Here is a 17,686-nt window from a genome sequence, read left to right on the forward strand (position 1 = left end):
TAATAAGGTTCTGGCAGCTGCGAGCTTTGCTTTTATTTATAGCGCTGCGGAGTTTCCTTTTTGCTGATCTATACTGTGTTGACATGCAAACTTTATGCCAAACGGCGGAGCTTATGGCACTCCCTCCGCAGGTCGGCAATTTCTGCCGTCCACCAGTACATAGAAGGCTTTTTGCGCCCCTCCGGGGCATAGAAGCCTTACACGCCGTCGTTATCAGGTTCATCACTGAATTTATGACGGTATTAGCTGCGACACTACCACCACCCGGGGCGCCTTCCAGCGCGGCCCTACCCGCTCCAGAGCTTCGACGAACTTTCCGATGTTCACCCTCGCGTCATTCTACACGCAGGAGGAGGGTCGCGTTGGTGCACGCCGTCAAGTAGCGTCAACTACTTCGAACGCGATTACTTGCCGAAAGTCTTCTAGGACTCGCCACCCGCCCACTGATGATGCCTGAGATTTCGACGTAAAAGTGATGTCAGGAATGCTTCCTTCACAACCTGGGCGCCGAAACATTGGCGTGGATTCGGTGTTTAAAACTACGAATCCGGTTCTCGCCGCCATTTCCAGAATCCGTTCCCCCTTGAAGTCTAACTTCGCAGCGATCTGTGCTACCAACTGGTGAGCGGTTGTACTCCGGTGCATGTTAATTTCTAAAATGCGGATCATGTCGGTCGCACCCTAGCCCTCTCCAATTCCGCCCTGAAGATCTAACACCGTCCCAAGCCCGCAATGTGTGCGACGCTCTCACCAGACGCACTACGATCCCAAGTCTTCGCTTGATGACCCACTTGGCCGCATCTCCGGCATAGTGTCCTCCTGTACGGTCCCTTGCAAGCTGCTAACATGTCCAGACACCTGTAGCACTTACTGGGGACTATACGCATTCACACCCTGCATACTACCAATCCAATTTTGATTTTCCCCTTGCTAAGGAGTTTCCTCGCATATTGCTCCTGGACTTCCATCACAGCGAACTTTTGGCCTTGAGCATTTACAGAGGTGATACCTCCCCGAGCATTGGTTACCTCTGGACATTCACGCTTTATCGCTTCCTCTACTTCGACGTTTTCTGTGAGGCAGTCAAGATCCCGGATTTCTAGAGAGCACATGGGCTCTAGGCTGGAAACAAAAGCCTTCTTCCCTAATAATCCCGTAACCGCTTCGCAGAGCGTAATCTTGGTAGCCGTGTTTGGACCCATTTCGACGAGAACTCCGCCACTCCTCGTTTTCCGTATGGAAGACACCTCTGCTCCGTTATTTCGGATTTCATCCTGCAGCGGATTTCACTAAGGACTTCCTCAAATATCTTACCTTTCGGCGGCTTAATGAGCAGGTCCGACGGTCCAGTCCTTCATCATTTCCTCGTCTTTTCTGCTCCTGGTTTTTGTTTGGCAGCCTTCTTGTCTTCGGAGAAATGTGTCTCTGGCGACAGAGTCAGTTGTTTCTTTTTTCCCTTCTTCGTCTTCTTTTTTTGGGCCCTGAAAACTGCTTCGATAAAGTCTCTTCCGGGCACGTCGTCTTCTTTCTGCTTGTTCCAGCAGTTCGCGGTCTATTAACACCGGTTCAATGCACGCTACCCGACCAGGGTCCCGAAGGAGCTAGCTCTTGATACACGTCACAGCTGCCACCTTGGCAGAGTTACGGTCACATCACCTCGTCGACGTCGACAGAGAGGTGGTCTCCGGCTGGGACACCTCGGGAACATCACACCCCGTATCGTAAGGACCCGAAAAATAAGAAGAAAGACAGCGGGATCTATAAAATCAAATGCCTGGAATGCACCAGCATGTATACAGGTCAGACAAAACCGTTGGTAAAAACATGGTTCGACGAACAGATCAAACAAACGGCACTAGCGGCAAAAACTCCATTATGGCATGTCAAGTTTGCAGTCGGGAAATATATAATATAAAGCAGTCATAACATTCTCCGGAACAGCGTGGACATCATACAAAACTTACACAAAGTCCACAAACTAGACGCCGTAGAAGGCCTGACAATATTTAAATAGACTAACGCCAGGGTGTTGAATGCCGACATGGGCAACTGTGCATTTAGCCAGTTCCAGGTAATTAAGGAAGCATTATACCCAAATAATATAACTTACTTAATTGCCGAAAAGAATATATTAGTTATTAGGTTAATTAGCTAAATAGGTTAACATCTAGAAGACTAGCGAGTTAAGAGAAACAAACCAGTATAGAACCAGACGCAAAAGCTCTTGAGCAGACGTGTTCAAATACATACAGGATTACGCCGCTCTATACGGGCACTGGCCATGCGGCCAGATCAGGCATACCCTACAATTCGCATTGCCGAAGCTACGCAGAAGAGTAAGAAACCCTTAGTCCTTTACGATAGCCTAGCTCTCAGCTCTAGTTAGAGCTAGGCTACGATCACAAACCATTCTTCGAAGACGAATAGCTACAGGGTGGGAGAGCTGCTTTCTTTGTTGAATGCTGCGGGCTGGTTCTCTAGTAGAGTTTATGATCGACTTCATCACATTTTGAAAAATAACTGGAAAGCTTTATACTGGTATTAAAAGTATATATACGTGTATGCTCATTAGTAAGTACTATGATAAAGAGACTCCCCTTCGAACCCCACCTTGGGTGAAAATAGATCCATGCAGCCCGGACTCCGTGAACCTGGGAGGGTTTCTAGCCGACGACAACGAAAGGCAAAGTTGTTGCAGTTGATTAGAAACTGGCGAGGACTAGATGAAGTCTCACTCTCAGATCACCGTTACTTAGAATTTAGTCTAACTCTTACAGACGAACAGCCTATAATACAAAGACGGAATCCTAGGAAAACGGATTGGCAAAGTTCAATGAACTTCTTGGCGACAAAGTTGAACTCCCTAGGCGACTAAGGACTCTTTTGGCGATAGAAGATCAATTGAAAACTCTGAATCGCACACTTTTAGAGTGCTTTGAAGAGGCTTGTTCTATTTCCCGAGGCCAAAGTGGTAAAACGGTTCGATGGTGGAACCGAGAACTCAGGAAATCAACCAGACGGCTTCTAAATCGTGCTTGCAAAAACAATAGAGATGAAGACTGGCTAAACTTCCGGAACTCACAGCGTGAATATAAGAGACTCGTAAAAAGTTTGAAATGCGACTTTTTTATAGCGTACTGTGAGGAACTGGAAGGCGAAAGGCCAAGTTGAACTCTCTTAGAAAACGATGCTAAAGGAGGGTATAGAGCACTTAGAGAAACTTCTAAGAAATATTTTTCGATGATGTCTTGCTCTGGGTTATGTGCCTTCCTTTTGGCAGAAGGTGAAGGTAGTCTTCATACCAAAGCCTAGGAAAGATGACTATTCTAATCCAAAGAACTTCAGACAAATCAGCCTAACATCATTTTCGCTGCAATGACTGGTTCGCGATGGGGGAGTTCATGGACATTCAACGGGCTTTTGACTATGCGCCCTTCCAAAGGCTGTGTGATGCCGCCAGAGAGCATGGTGTTGACGAAACTCTAATAAAGTGGATCTACGCTATGCTAACGCAGAGATTGTTGTGTGCTGAAGTGGGTATTGATCGCTACTTAACAACGGAATCGACGAAACGTTGCCGTCAAGGAGGTGTGCTATCGCCACTTATGTGGAGTATGCTGATCAATTCACTACTATGCGAACTGCAAAATCTGCCAATACACGTTCAAGCTTATGCGGATGACGTGGCTGTGCTGGCTGTTGGTTGAGATCTCGGAATGGTGTGTAGAAATACACAACGCGCCGTTGATTTGATTGACAGTTGGTGTCTCAGACATGAACTTTCAGTAAATCCAAATAAAATCACAATGGTATTATTTACAAAAAGGAGGAATCTGATTTGTCTTTGCCTTCCAGAGATGAAGGGTACAACCCTTCAACTCTCCGAAGAAGTGAAATATCTGGGAGTTATTCTAGACAAGAAGCTTCTTTGGAGCAAACATGTAGAGGTAAAGATGAATCGAGCTCTCGCAGTGTGGTGGGTTAAGGTGAAACAGAAGAGCTTTCACTGTAAACTAGCCACACTTTGTGTCTGGGTATCACCGGTGCCATAAGCACCACATCCGGTGCAGCTCTGAATGCATTACTCAATTTGCAGCCCTGGAAGAGGCATTGGGAGATTCCGATTCTCAGATCCCCATACATCTGTTTGAAGATATTATGTTATTTTGAAACGGAGGAAAAACTGGGACGAACTAGAAGAATGCGTGTCAGGATACAGACGTCTTCTACACCGATAATCAAGCTGCATTGAGAGCGTTGAGTAGTACTTTGATCACTTCAAAAATCGTTCAGGAATGTAGAAACCGATTGAATTCTGTTTTCAGATTCAATATGGTGGATTTACTCTGGGTATCATTGTGGTGTAGAGGGAAATTAAATATTGGATGCGTTAGCAAAAGAGGCTTCAACTTTCCCCATGCTCGGACCGGGACCAGTAATTGGGGTGTCGGTAGCATTGGCTGATGCTGCTATCAAAAACTGGGAACAAGCTTCCCATAATGACAGGTGGCGAAGCCTTAATGCTGCTAGACAGACCAAACTCTCCTGTCAGAACCAAACAAACCTTCTGCTAAGTTTATCCTGTTGAAAAGCAGGAGGACTTCCGGAAGTATTGTGGGCATTCTGACGGGTCATAATTCACTAGCTGGGCATATGTTCAGAATAGGAGTTATCCAAGATGATACGTGTCCATCCTGTAATGAGGAAGCGGAATCCACGGAACATTTTCAATGTGAGTGCCCCGCTTAGGGACGCATCAGACATCAGATTTTTGGTGCTGATATGCTCCAGCTGCAGCGGATAGCATCGCATCCACTAACGGAAATCCTGCGATACAAAAACGAATCCGGGATATTCCGTTAGACGGGGGAATCGAGTACAATGGACCACTAAGGTCTGAGGGCTCAGAGACTTTGCCTCTCCCCCACCTCAAACACACACACACATACACATGATAAATATTAAAAATAAAACTTAATTGACTTCATTGAGCAATAAAAATATTGCTTGTTGGCTGGATAACACTTTCAGTTATTGGAAAATTAAAACGAAAATATTTTCCTCCTTGCTGGTACCAAACACGGCTACGACCTTCCTTATTATTAACTTTCAATATTCAAATTAAAACGAATTGAATAAATTCTTTACGGCATTCGGAAATCATTGCAAACGTAATAACTGCCAGATAAACTCGGCTCATTTATGCAAATATTCATTGATTAAATCGAGAAGGATACTTCACGCTAGGCTGAAATCTGCCACTACAACTATTTCCATGATGTCGGAAAAATTACAGGACAATGCAGTAGCAGCACATTTAAAATAAATACTGTTATATTTGCTTACAATCTGAAAATTGACGAATATGAAAGAATAATTGCATGTTCACATTATTGTCGGTAACCACGGTTTCCATTCTTGCGTTTATTACAACGCCATGACACACAAGGATGACCGGAAGGAAGGAAATAGCAAACGTGAGCAAAAGTAGAGAAAATACATTTTCCATTAAATTACGATTTTTTTTAATTATTTAAAAAATGTATGTATTATGTATGATTGTGATGACGTTCACATTTTAAATACGTTTTGTGTTGCTAGCACTGGAAAAAATGCCACTAGGACTATCTCTTGACATGAAGGTAGGGGTGTACACGGAGAGTAAGTATTGATGTCCTTTGAAAATATGTATCTAACCCAGTCAGAAGTGGTTAAAATGGCTGAAAATAGGCATAATTTTAGAAGTGGATAAACAAGCACAAGTGGGCAAAGCGGGAATTTGAAAGGAGGAAATCAGAACAGCGCAACTTTCGTTAGGGAAACCTTTATATGAACGAAATGAGTTCAGAAGGCAAAAGATCTATTGAAACATCCGGCCTTTGATAAGGAGTGTTAGATTGTCCACTGGCCGAGAACAACGCTCAAACCCCAAAGCGACGCGAGAAAAAAAGTAGACTAGAAATTACTCAAATGAAGTAAAGGAGATGCGAAGAAGATTGATAGTTTCTCGCCTGCTCCCCCAGGATCTGCAATAGCAGAAAAATTCAACACAGCAGTGCAACCAGTGGATGAGAGTGAATAGCAAATACTTTGAGGAAGGAAAATTTACAAAATAATAAATATGTTAAGAACAATATTTCCTTTTATTGACGAACATTATATTGTTGAAAATCATTTATACAGTATATTGGGAATCAACTCTTCTACCGAGAAGAGAGCACTCTGTATATCTTCTTCTTCTTCAATCTCTCAAATCGTCCTCAGTTGGCAGGACTTTCAACTCGCCGATTTTCTGATTGTTAAGCAGTTCATCAAAATAGTCAATCAATCGTTCCAATATGCCCATTCTGTCAGAAATTAGATTTCCCTCTTTGTCGACGGGGTGATCATCGGGGTGTGTAATGATTCATCCTGCTGATTTGTTGGTAAAACTTCCGCGCCTGGTGCGGTTGCTCCCTGTACCTTTCGAGTTTGTTGGTTCTTCCAGGCTTCCTTTTTCCGTCTCTGAAGTCGCTTCTTCGCTCGACCAATAAGTCCCTGCGGATGCCCGCGTTCTTTGATAATGCCCCCGACCCCGTAGCACTATGCCTATATTGACCACCATATATGTTGTGACATTCATCAAGGCTGTGAGGTGGCGGCGTTCAATTAGCATTTGGTCAATTTGGTTGAAAGTCTAATAGAAAACATGGATTTAAACAATTTTACTTCACAGAAGTACTCCCGTATTCTATTAAAAGAGCAGATTGATCTTAACAATATAAGACAGAGAGCCATACAGAGGATGAGGAAGGCATGTGCGTTGTTGGAAGCAACAGGTAATGATTTCCGTGGGCAAAATATGGATAGGCTGAGAGAGATACTTCAGATATCTTGACTTCGTCTACTATGATAGGTTGAAAAGTCGAGTGGGGGGGGGGGGAGAATTTGGAGACCCTACAGTAATTATGACAACCCCGCGATTGGGGTATATTCAAGTCAAGGAAGGAGCAATGCTATTCAAAGGTGCCGGTTTCATTAAAACAAAAATTAACGTCGTTCGTCGTTTACATATCTCAGTACCTGTTTAGTGAATAAATAGCGTAGTGTTTAAGGCGACCTATTATCAAAAATAATTGCAACCCATTTTTTGCAGCAGAAAGGGAGTTGAGAGAGTAACGCTTCAACATAAGGTCTTATCGATCCCTTAGGTTTCTATGGAGGAGCCATGGGGAAGCTGCGGACGTATTAGAGACAAAAAGGCTCCATATTTGGTCGAGATTCTGAACAAAGCCCTCAATTTTGGTTGCTAAGGCTAGGTTCTCAAGCATGCTTTAATAGCGCATGGTAAAAGGAGAGATTTCGGCACTGCAAAGACCCAAAAACTGGTTATGCCATTGAAGCTACAAAGACCGCAGAGCGTGCCTTGATATCGTTCAAGTCTTTTAAATACTATAGGTAAAAGTTTGAAGGCAGTCATATACAAGAAGCTATTCTCGCTCAACGAGTTTGTGAGTAGTATATAAGACCGATTGCATTTTTTTGAGCCATTTCTACGGTTGAAACGACAGCAACAATCATAAATCTGGTTCGGGAGTCAATGGCCGTTGGTAACTGTTACGTGCTGTTGACACTAAATACCTAGAATGCCTTCAGTTCGGCAAAATGGTTTTAGATCAAGGGCACGTTGTCTAGCACCCCTGGCTACTTAGCCTCACGGTGTGAATAATCGCAGAAATAATCCCTTTGGATTTTCTAGCGAATAAGGTACAATATGTCCACCATAGAAGGAAGGTGAATTCATCGAGAAAGACTGCGGATTTACAAAGAGCCACTGAGTAGGAACTGTATAATGGATGGGGCGATTTCGAAAAGGCTCCTGGACCCATACAGAAAAGGATGTTGAATGATGCAATCATTTCAGTAAAAGTATTTATTTACTATGAAATTGCCGTCCGCGATGAGATTGTGATATGTGTGTAATTGTGGGGAAAAAGGGTATCATCACGATTCGCAACCGTATAATATCTAGCGAAGCTATACCTCTCATGAAAGAAATGACCAGCCTCCTTAAAATTCATATGCGGTACCCTTCTCTAAACAGAAACGAAATCAGCTTTGTTACCACCGCATTCAAAAAGAATTAAATCTCCTTGACCGTCTTTTTACAGAACTATCCCTTCTGCACCTGCAAAGTTACAACTTCAAAAACCCTGGTAATCAGATCTCTAGCCCAGAGAAGCATTTGCATGTTCCCTACAGTTACACCATCTTTTCATCAACTTCAAGGTCGCCTTTAATATTATAGCATAGTCAAGGCAAAATGGGCTTGGAAAAAATGATCTGTGACATCGATGTAAATGTAACAGGCTCCATCCTCCTTAAATCTACCCAACTTCTGGCCAATGCTGACAATATTGGCAGTGGTCAACTAACAATAAGAAAAATAAAAGAATAAGATTTTAAGACCGTTGATCATTTCTCTTATTTAGCGTTGAAAATCCCAACCGATAACAGCTATGGCGGCGAAATATCCGTACGATTGTTGGCAGGCCACAGAGCCTATTTAACTAACAAAAACTGTTCTGCTCGAAACGTTTCAGTTGTTCTTTTAGGCAATACTGCGACATTTTTGACATTTGATAACTTAAGTGCTACCAATTCATGGTGTTGAGTTGAAAACTTGAGAACAAGTGCGAGAAACTTTGTATGGATAAAGAGGATGGTTTCCCCCATTGGGCAGTGAGAGGGCATTAGAGGGAAAATCCGGGCCCGGGCTAAATTTCTGGCTTCCTAGAGAACTTCGGGTTCGAAAACAATTACCTCTTCTCCTGATGTCCTCAGACTCGAACAGTATATATGGGTACTGAAAAATTGTCGTCTGGGCCACACCGTCGCTGAAAGTTTTTGTATAATCATAAAAAAATCATAATCTTAAAAACAAGCAAACGTTGCTCCTATCGTGAAGATGGTTTCTATTTCATAAGTTCTTGTCTTCACGTGAGTACTGCACACTCTACATCCTCGAAGTTGTGTACATTATTTTACCTGATGTTCCGCAATAGTATTCACAGTCCAAAATGATATATTATTGAGACCATCATTAGTATCTTATGAGAACTGTCTTTTCTGCAAGCAGCTATCGACAAAAGCAACGGAATAATAGGAAATATCAGTTGTCACTAGAAATTTCCCAATTTGATTCCATTTGGCTGAATTTTATTCATTTCTCATATCCATACATTTTCAGCCAAGTCAGTAATCAGTTTTGTGGTTTTAGTAATCAGATTCCTTTACCAATACCAGATTGTCAATCTAAAAGGTCATTGTCAGCCAGAGAGTACTAAAGTGATATATAGGACAATAAGACGATGGCTCGACTGGAAGTTTACCAACTTTGCATTCCAACACATTATCGCGACCTTCTGTAAAGCCACAACAAATTTACGCTCACCTCTGAGTAGAATCCTTCAAATCTCTCCCTCGTTTCACTACACAGCAAACGTGAGGTTCCTTCTTAATCAGTCTTACCTATCGCACTTAGGTTAAGGCGACTGTTTGGGAATTCACTATTCGGCCATTAGTTTTGTTGGTGAATGTAGATTGTTTAGACAATGACTTGTATTTCGTTCTATATAAAGTTGATGTGGCGCCACACCGGAGGCGTAAGTTTGGGTTTCCGAGAAGTCTTCACTTTCGAAGGACGATTCGATTTCAATCCTCACTTGGTTACTGGAAGACAGGGCACGTTTGGCTTTCTCTACTTCACGACCGAACTTTTGTACGGCACAGTTGTCCTTGCGAATATCTTTGCCCTTCTTCCTGTTGCACAGTTTGATGAAGCGATCCATGACACGTTGGTCGAAATCTTCACCTCCTAAGTGGGTATCGTCGTTGGTCGAGACGACTTCGAACACGCCATTGTCAATGGTAAGCATTGAAACATCGAAGATACCACCTCCCAAATCGGACACCAAAACGTTCTTTTCACCGTCCTTCTTGTCAAAACAGTAAGCGATAGCGGTCGCAGTTGGTTCGTTGATGACACGCATCACATTCAATCCAGCAATAACTCCAGCACTTTTGGTAGCTTGACATTGGACATCATTGAAATAGGCATGTGTTATCTTTTTGCCAAAATACGCCTCAGCTGTTTCCTTCATCTTGCCCAACACCATAGCAGAGTTTTCTTCGGGGGCGAATACGGTGTTTCCTTGAGAGGTAGAAACGCAAATGTGCGCCTTTGAGTTCTTTTCGATCACTTTGAATGGGAAGAACTTGATGTCATGTTGGACATTGCTGTCAGTCCATTCACGGCCGATGAGATACTTCCCGTCGAAAACAGAGTTTTTGGGGTTGCTAATGAGCTGATTCTTCGCGGCGTCACCAATCAACCGTTCCCCGTCAGTAGTGAATGCGGCATATGATGGAGTGATTTGGTTATCCTGGCCGCTGGAAATGATTTACACCCGGTCATTCTTGTAGACATCAACACATGAATACGTTGTTCCTAAAGCGCTACCGATGATTATTCCAATATCCTTGTCTTCCTCCTTCCCCTTCTTTTCCTCACCTATGGCGAGGCCTACGAAGGCCACTATGACCAGTAATATGTGTTACCTCATTTTGTCTTTTCTCTCTCTGTTGGGCATTGTACGCGAACCTTATGTAACCTGCACACATCTAGAAAAGTCTGCTGGGGAATCTTCTTTCCTTGGCAGCTTGCCTCCCTGTTCAGTTCTGGATTTAGAGGTTTCCTACACGCTATCCCAGTAGCTAGAAAGTGAAGATAATTGTGTGATGGAGGCAAATGACGGTAATCGTCATCAGTGGGTATTCATATAATTTTCTTTGGCCATTATCATGTTGATCTCCGAAAAAGCTAACAATGCACTGATCTTTCATGTCTTTTGACTGCTCATTAGTAACTACTTAATTAAAACTCTGTCAAAATAAGATTCAGACATGCATTTAGTTTGTCTTATCTAGTCCAAAACTCCTTCATGCATATCGTTTCGCCTCCACATGCAAATGTTGCTCTTGTATCGGTCTAACTTGTGATCCATACATTATTATTGCAAAGAAGCTAGTAGAATTCACTTCGAATTGGGCTGGGAATGCACATCCTTAGCGACTTTTCAAACGTTAAGGCCGAATTAACAATATTTTTCCATTCCAGTTAACAGCTATCTCAGTACCGGCCATTCGATGCCCGCAACAATGTGGCAATTAAGTTAACTCTTCTTTTCTCTGCATAATATCGATTTGCATCCCGTCATACTCCTTGGTAGGCGCGAGTAGGATCAAAAAAAGAAAATCCTTTGAAAAAAGAAAATTCGTTTTTATAATCGAAAAATTATTATTTTGGCCCCTAAAAAAATTCCAGGCATGGGGAAAATTAACTAGATGCATGTCCTCATCATGGTAGTTCCCAACATGCTTTGGTGTGGAATCTGCAAGCATTACCTACGATCTAGTAAACAGAATCACGATAGGCTTTTCAACCAGTTCTTTTCTTTGGTGGAGGATAGGAATATGCAAAGTCACGGCTGGATGTTTAATATTGGGCTGGGGAAAAAGAAATGTCACATTTGGTCAATAGATGGCGACACTTAAACATATCTTGTGTTGTACTTATCGCATCGGGTCATACTATACGGCGATTTGAAGATGATAATCTGCGCTACAGTCTTGAATGAAGTGTTCTAACACACTTCAAGGCCCTGATCCAACATGGATTGTTGCGCCAACGATTATTATTATTAATCTGCGCTACAAGTATCTCCTTGATAGTGTTGTGATCGTACGTTTCAGTCTCAAATTATAGCGCGTCAAAGGTGGAGTCCACCAAGCAAGAAATTTGTCATACTTAACGTTTTTACCACCTGAGAGGTAATGTAACGAAGGCGGCCGAAAAAATGTGTGGAGTTTATGCCCGAAACTGTAACAATTCGCACAGGACACCGTTGGTTCGATCGATTTCATTCTGGTGTAGTGGATGTCGAAGATACACCCTGTACAGGTAGGCCAATCGTCATAGAAACCGATAAAATCGTTGAAATCATCCAAGTAGACCGGCATGTGAGCATTCACTCGATTGGCCAGGAACTGGGTGGAGACCATAAAACCGTTTGGAACCATTTGCAGAAAATTGGAATCCAAAAAAAAGCTGGATGATTGGGTGCCACACGAGTTGACGCAAAAAAATCTTTTGGACCGACTAACGAATGCGATGCACTGCTGAAACGGAACGAAATCGATCCATTTTTGAAGCGGATGGTAATTGGTGATGAAAAGTGGATCACGTACGACAACCTCAAGCGAAAAAGATCGTGGTCGAAGCGCGGCGAGTCGCCCCAAACCATCGCCAAGCCCGGATTGAGGACCAGGAAGGTTTTGCCGTGTGTTTGGTGGGATTGGAAGGGAATCATCCACTATGAGCTGCTCAACTATGGCCACACCCTCAATTTGGTCCTCTACTGTGAGCAACTCGACCGTTTGAAGCAGACAATTGGCCAGAAGCGGCCAGAATTGGTCAACAGGAATGGTGTCGTGTTCCACCAGGACAACGCTCGGCCTCATACATTTTTGACGACCCGCCAGGAGCTACAGGAGCTCGGATGGGATGTCCTATCGCACCTACCGTTTAATCCGGACCTGACATCAAGTGATTACCATCTCTTCCGGTCTATGCAAAACGCGTTGGGTTCAAAAGAGGCTTGTAAAAACTGGCTGTCTGAGTTTTTAGCAAATAAGGAGGGGGGGGGGGGGGGGCTTATAAGGCGGGGATAATGAAGTTACCTTCTAAATGGCAACAAGTATGCGAACAAAACGGCGCATATTTGACTTAAATCGGATAATTCTAAGTACGTTAAATTAAGCGTCAAATTTCGATCACAGATATGACATTTCCTTTTCCCCAACCCAATATTTAAAGAAGATCATGGGAACACCGCAAGAAGATGCAATCTATACAACTACTGAAACGAACCTCTAAACTTACTCTTTTTGTTTAGACTGGGGTGCAGAACCAAAATTGGAGGTCAATGGTCAGCGGAATGATGAATAATATTTTAATCCCTAGATGCTATATTAGCGAATTAACTGGGAATGTTTACCTGCCATTAGATTCGACCGATTTCCTACAAGAGTATTCGCTTTAATACCGGAACAATTTCAAAACTGCAAACAGATCGATACATCCTACTAAAGAAAGCAGCCCCTAATAGTACGAATTGTTACATGTGTATACGAAGCAGCCGTCTGTGGCACTTTAACAAGTATTCCTCCCTACATCCCAAAGAATTAATTGAAAATTGTCAGCAGAAAAAAATGTATTTCATTTTTTTGGTTGCTCTCTGAATTTCATTAAAATAGCATTTACCAGGTCGTTGTTCAAAAATTGTTGGTGTTAGGGCAGTTGATTGTCGGGTGGCTACGCTCTCGGTCACATGCACATCTCCTAGTACATATTAATATTTATAGCTCTTTTAACAAACTAGGGCCACAAGTGAACTTACACGACCGCCCGTCAGGACACTTTTTATGTCAAGTGGGTGAAATGAATATTTGGTAGGCTTCTTCTCTAGCATCAACAAGGACGACAACAACAACATGATAATACGGTTTTAATTTCCAACACTTTAATTATTGCCACCACTCAGAAAACAATATGTTGCGCTCATACACTGTTAAAAAAGTTTAGTGCAACTGACCAGGGGAGAGAATGCGAATGATTCGTTTCCAACTTTTGATGATAATGCATAAAGCGCAAATGAAGTCGTAGTAAACCAAGTGTAAAATCACTTGGAGTAAGCAATATGGGTGTAGTTTCCATGGCTTCCTCTGCTCGCAACCAAGGATGCTCATCCTGTAAGTGCTATATTTATTGTACAATATTAGACTCTTTCGCACCGGTAGATGTAAGACCACTTTTAATAATGTCAAGTTTAAACAAGAGGATGAAATATATTATATTTTGAATGGAATGCTTTCTGGTAAAACTCTATGTGTCAAGTTATAATATTATTACAACTGTGGAGATATCACCCTACACATTAATTTTGTTCCTTTTTCCAAAGAACGGGACGGTCGTAGAACCCTACAAGTGTCTAAGACATGTCCAATAGTAAAACTTCCAGGAATTCGGTCATCCGAAAAGCTATTGTTATGTGCCCAGCTTATGCATTATTCGTGGAAATCTGCATGAGATAGGAGACTGCCCTAAAGATAAAAGCAAGATGAGAGCCAAGAAAAATTGCGATTATGGTGATAACTCATACAGTAAAGGGCTTATTGTTTACTAAACCTTAAAGCAACGGATGCATACTCAGTAACTTGTATTGCTATACTAGGGGAAATTTAATGACAACCTAATTTTCAAGATATCTGGGTTATATGCCAGTTAAATGCGACATACCTGTCAATCGGGCTGTTGTATATGCTGGGGCTTAGCGAAGCAGTTCTTCCCAAATCAAATTCCCAGCAAAAAAATGTAGAGCCTAGCAATCATCACTCACTTCATGTCTTTCAAATAGAACGTGTTGTCGAAGCTAATTAGAAGTCAAACCTTTCCAATGCAGATTTTATTGACGAAAAAACGCATAATTTAAAGATTGGCCACTGGAATACATTGCTGGTTTTCAAAACAGATCCAGCATGCAAAACCAATTTCGCCTCTCGTTGACAAGAAACACCCTTTCCCGAAAGCCACTTAAAGAAGCCAATATTATAATTGAACTGCCTGTAAAATACTACCCTCTTGATGAGTTTAACTGGAATTATCTTCTAATAACTCCTATCTGTCCTGAATCCTCCGTCGAAAGACTAAATTTACTAATCATATACTATTTTCCGAGATTCAGATCAAATCACAGAGGAGCAAGTTTTTCAACTCCTCCACTCCGTATGTAATAAATTCTTAGTTGTTGGTGGCGACAATATCAAGAACATTTGCTTTTAATAACACCTAACAGGAGGCAGTTCTTTATAGTATGTTTTAGTGATTCCCAACTCAATGTAGTATCATCAGAGAAACTCATCTATTTTCAACAAACCTATGCGAGGAAGCTGAATTAATTGACATTGGTACAGATATGGAAATATAGATAATACAAGATGCACAGCGTCAAACTTTCATTTTTTAATACATATAATTTAATATATTTAATTCGGTTTACATCCTTTCCAAGTGCTACTTCTTCGACTTGAAGTTGATGTTAAGATGTTTGCATTTCCATATTTTTGACAAAATGGGGAAGGCGGAATAAGGGTCATTAATACATCTGCTGTCATCAAATCCGGCGCCACCATCGGCAAAAACAACGCTACCCAGACAAATTGATTGACACCCCCGAAGTTTTGCCCATTGAAGCAGATAGTAGGAGTGCGATGGCCAGTCAAACTTCTTTAAATCCAGAGCTATTTGGCCAACGCTCATGACTCACCCATCAGCGCAACCGAGGTGTTTGAAGAAAAATGTCATGGCTCATTGGAGTCTTCTCGGTTCTACGAACAAGCCAGCAACCTTGTTGGACACCCTTTTCAATTTCAATTTGCTCAAAAATGCTACATGTGACATTTTGCGTCATTAGTTTCTCCGAAATGACCCTCCTGCGTTAACATTTCGGATACACTCCCTGTTGACATTACCCAAATGCCTTCTCGGAATTGGTGAAGAGCAAGTGAAACGGAAATCTAAACTTGGGACATTGCAACAAAACGGCCCAAAGGGTGTTGATATTGTCAGTTCGGAAAACGCACAACAAGAAACGGTTCCGCCATGCCAAGCTTGAGCTCATTGAAGGCCGAGATGATTCAACTATTGTTTGAAGGAGTAGTCTGTGTCCGCATGTTACGGGGACTAACCATTTCATCCAGAAGAGGTGAAACTTCCCAAGATGTTATACAATTGAAAATCGTACTTTAATGTCCCCTCCACCTCTTAAGCTACTGGTCGTCGCAGATGAGGACCTCCCAAAACTCACCGCGATACTGGTGCTCAACCGGATTACGTTCGCCCCCACCCTCCGGGGAAATAGGAGCCTTCAATTCCCTATGCTTCTCGATCCGCTCCCTCGTCTTGGCATTGAGCCAGATCTTATGCGCCTGCATAGTGCCGGAGAAAAGAGCTTAGTTGATAGCGGCCCAGAGCTCATCAATATTCTACGACGCCAACTGAATTGGGAGGACAACAAAAACACGAAACGGTCAAAAGATAGCATGATGAACCAAAAACAAAACAAGGGAATTCGTTAGCAATCTCATTGGCGTTTTTCAACCTACTCTGCCAATTTGCATTTTGTAATTACTATATTTGCACAAGTCTCTCTGAAAATGAGAAATATACTTTCTTTTGGTTACCATCTACGTTTTTGGCAACACGTTACAGCTCCACTATTTGACTGTCTGACAATTTTACACCCATTATCCACAGATCTGAGCTATGGAGCTCTAGGATGCACCACTTGAGGTTTCCTACAAACCTGGCATAGTGAATGGATTCAAAAAAAAAAATCATCATTCGTGAATATTGCTTATACAATACGAACATTCCAGACGGCAACTATCATGGCAGTATCGAAATATTAATGTAACCTAAAATGAAATACCACGCTAGAAGGGATAATCGAAGCCCATCCTCGACTAAAATTCATTAGACGCTTCTTCTTTTTCAATTTTTGCCATTCAGAAGCGAAGTCGGCTCGTCTTCATCGGTTACGCTATTCTGTTGTCAATCTGGATACACTCTCGAGACTTTCAAATCACCATCCTGCGTATCAAGACACCGTTGTTTCCATCGGCCTTTTAGTCGTTTCCCATCGACTTCAATGTTCAGACCAATCTTGGGAAGTGAATTTTCATTAGAAAATGTCTTTCCCGCAATTTTTCGACCGCGAACATCCTAATTTCATGATCATGGGATGTTACGTTAATGGTGCAAAGCAACATTTTCTTCTCCATTTTCGCGGGACACTGTTCATTGTCTTTTATAGCGGCTGCCGCTCAGAACTATAGAGAGCGGCAGGGCGGACGACGTTGATACGTCGATCACAAAGTTGTGGAACGCCATTTCATCTAGGTCGCACTAATGCATGATTCAATAAAGCAGGTTAGCTTTGGGATATTTGACTCGCTCAGTTCTGGATCGGTCACTGCCACTCACAGTGATGGCGTCTGTTTCATTAGGACTTGTTGACGCAATTCCTGTCAGGACATGGTGGTTACAGGAAGTACCTGTACTAATTCAGGCTGGATGATTCTCCCTTTTGTCCTGAATGCGGTTGAACACCTGAGGACCCGGAGCATGTTATGCTCCACCGTCCACGATTTTTCTCAGAAAGGAGGAGTCTGGAAGACTCCTTGAAAACCAACCTAAGCCCGTAGAACATCGTCGGGGAAATGTTGAAGTCGGAGAGAAACTGGTGTGCGGTCAACTCCGCAATCAAAAGAATACAGGAAGAGCGGAGCGCGCAAAGAGGACGCGAAGAACGGAAGGCTTGGTCGCTTAAAGCGCAGTCCACTCCGCGAAGTAATGCTTTCCGGCGGTTCCGCGGGGAAGGAAGAAGGAGAAATTAGGGTGGTTTTAGTGGGTGAGAATCCGGGTGAGAATGCCGGGTAAATTTCTGAAATGTGAAAATATACTATTATTAACTTTATTTGTACAGATATCGGAACCAGATATATTTGGAGGCCTAGATTTCGTAGA

General features: G+C 42.5%; 1 pseudogene; it reads right to left on the reverse strand.

Annotated features, from left to right (window-relative positions):
• Positions 1-9,548: 9,548 nt before the first annotated feature.
• LOC119651015 lies at positions 9,549-10,604 on the reverse strand (annotated as a pseudogene).
• Between the last annotated feature and the right edge of the window lie 7,082 nt (positions 10,605-17,686).

Source organism: Hermetia illucens, chromosome 3 (assembly GCF_905115235.1).
Source record: "Hermetia illucens chromosome 3, iHerIll2.2.curated.20191125, whole genome shotgun sequence".
In the NCBI taxonomy this organism is placed as follows: domain Eukaryota; kingdom Metazoa; phylum Arthropoda; class Insecta; order Diptera; family Stratiomyidae; genus Hermetia; species Hermetia illucens.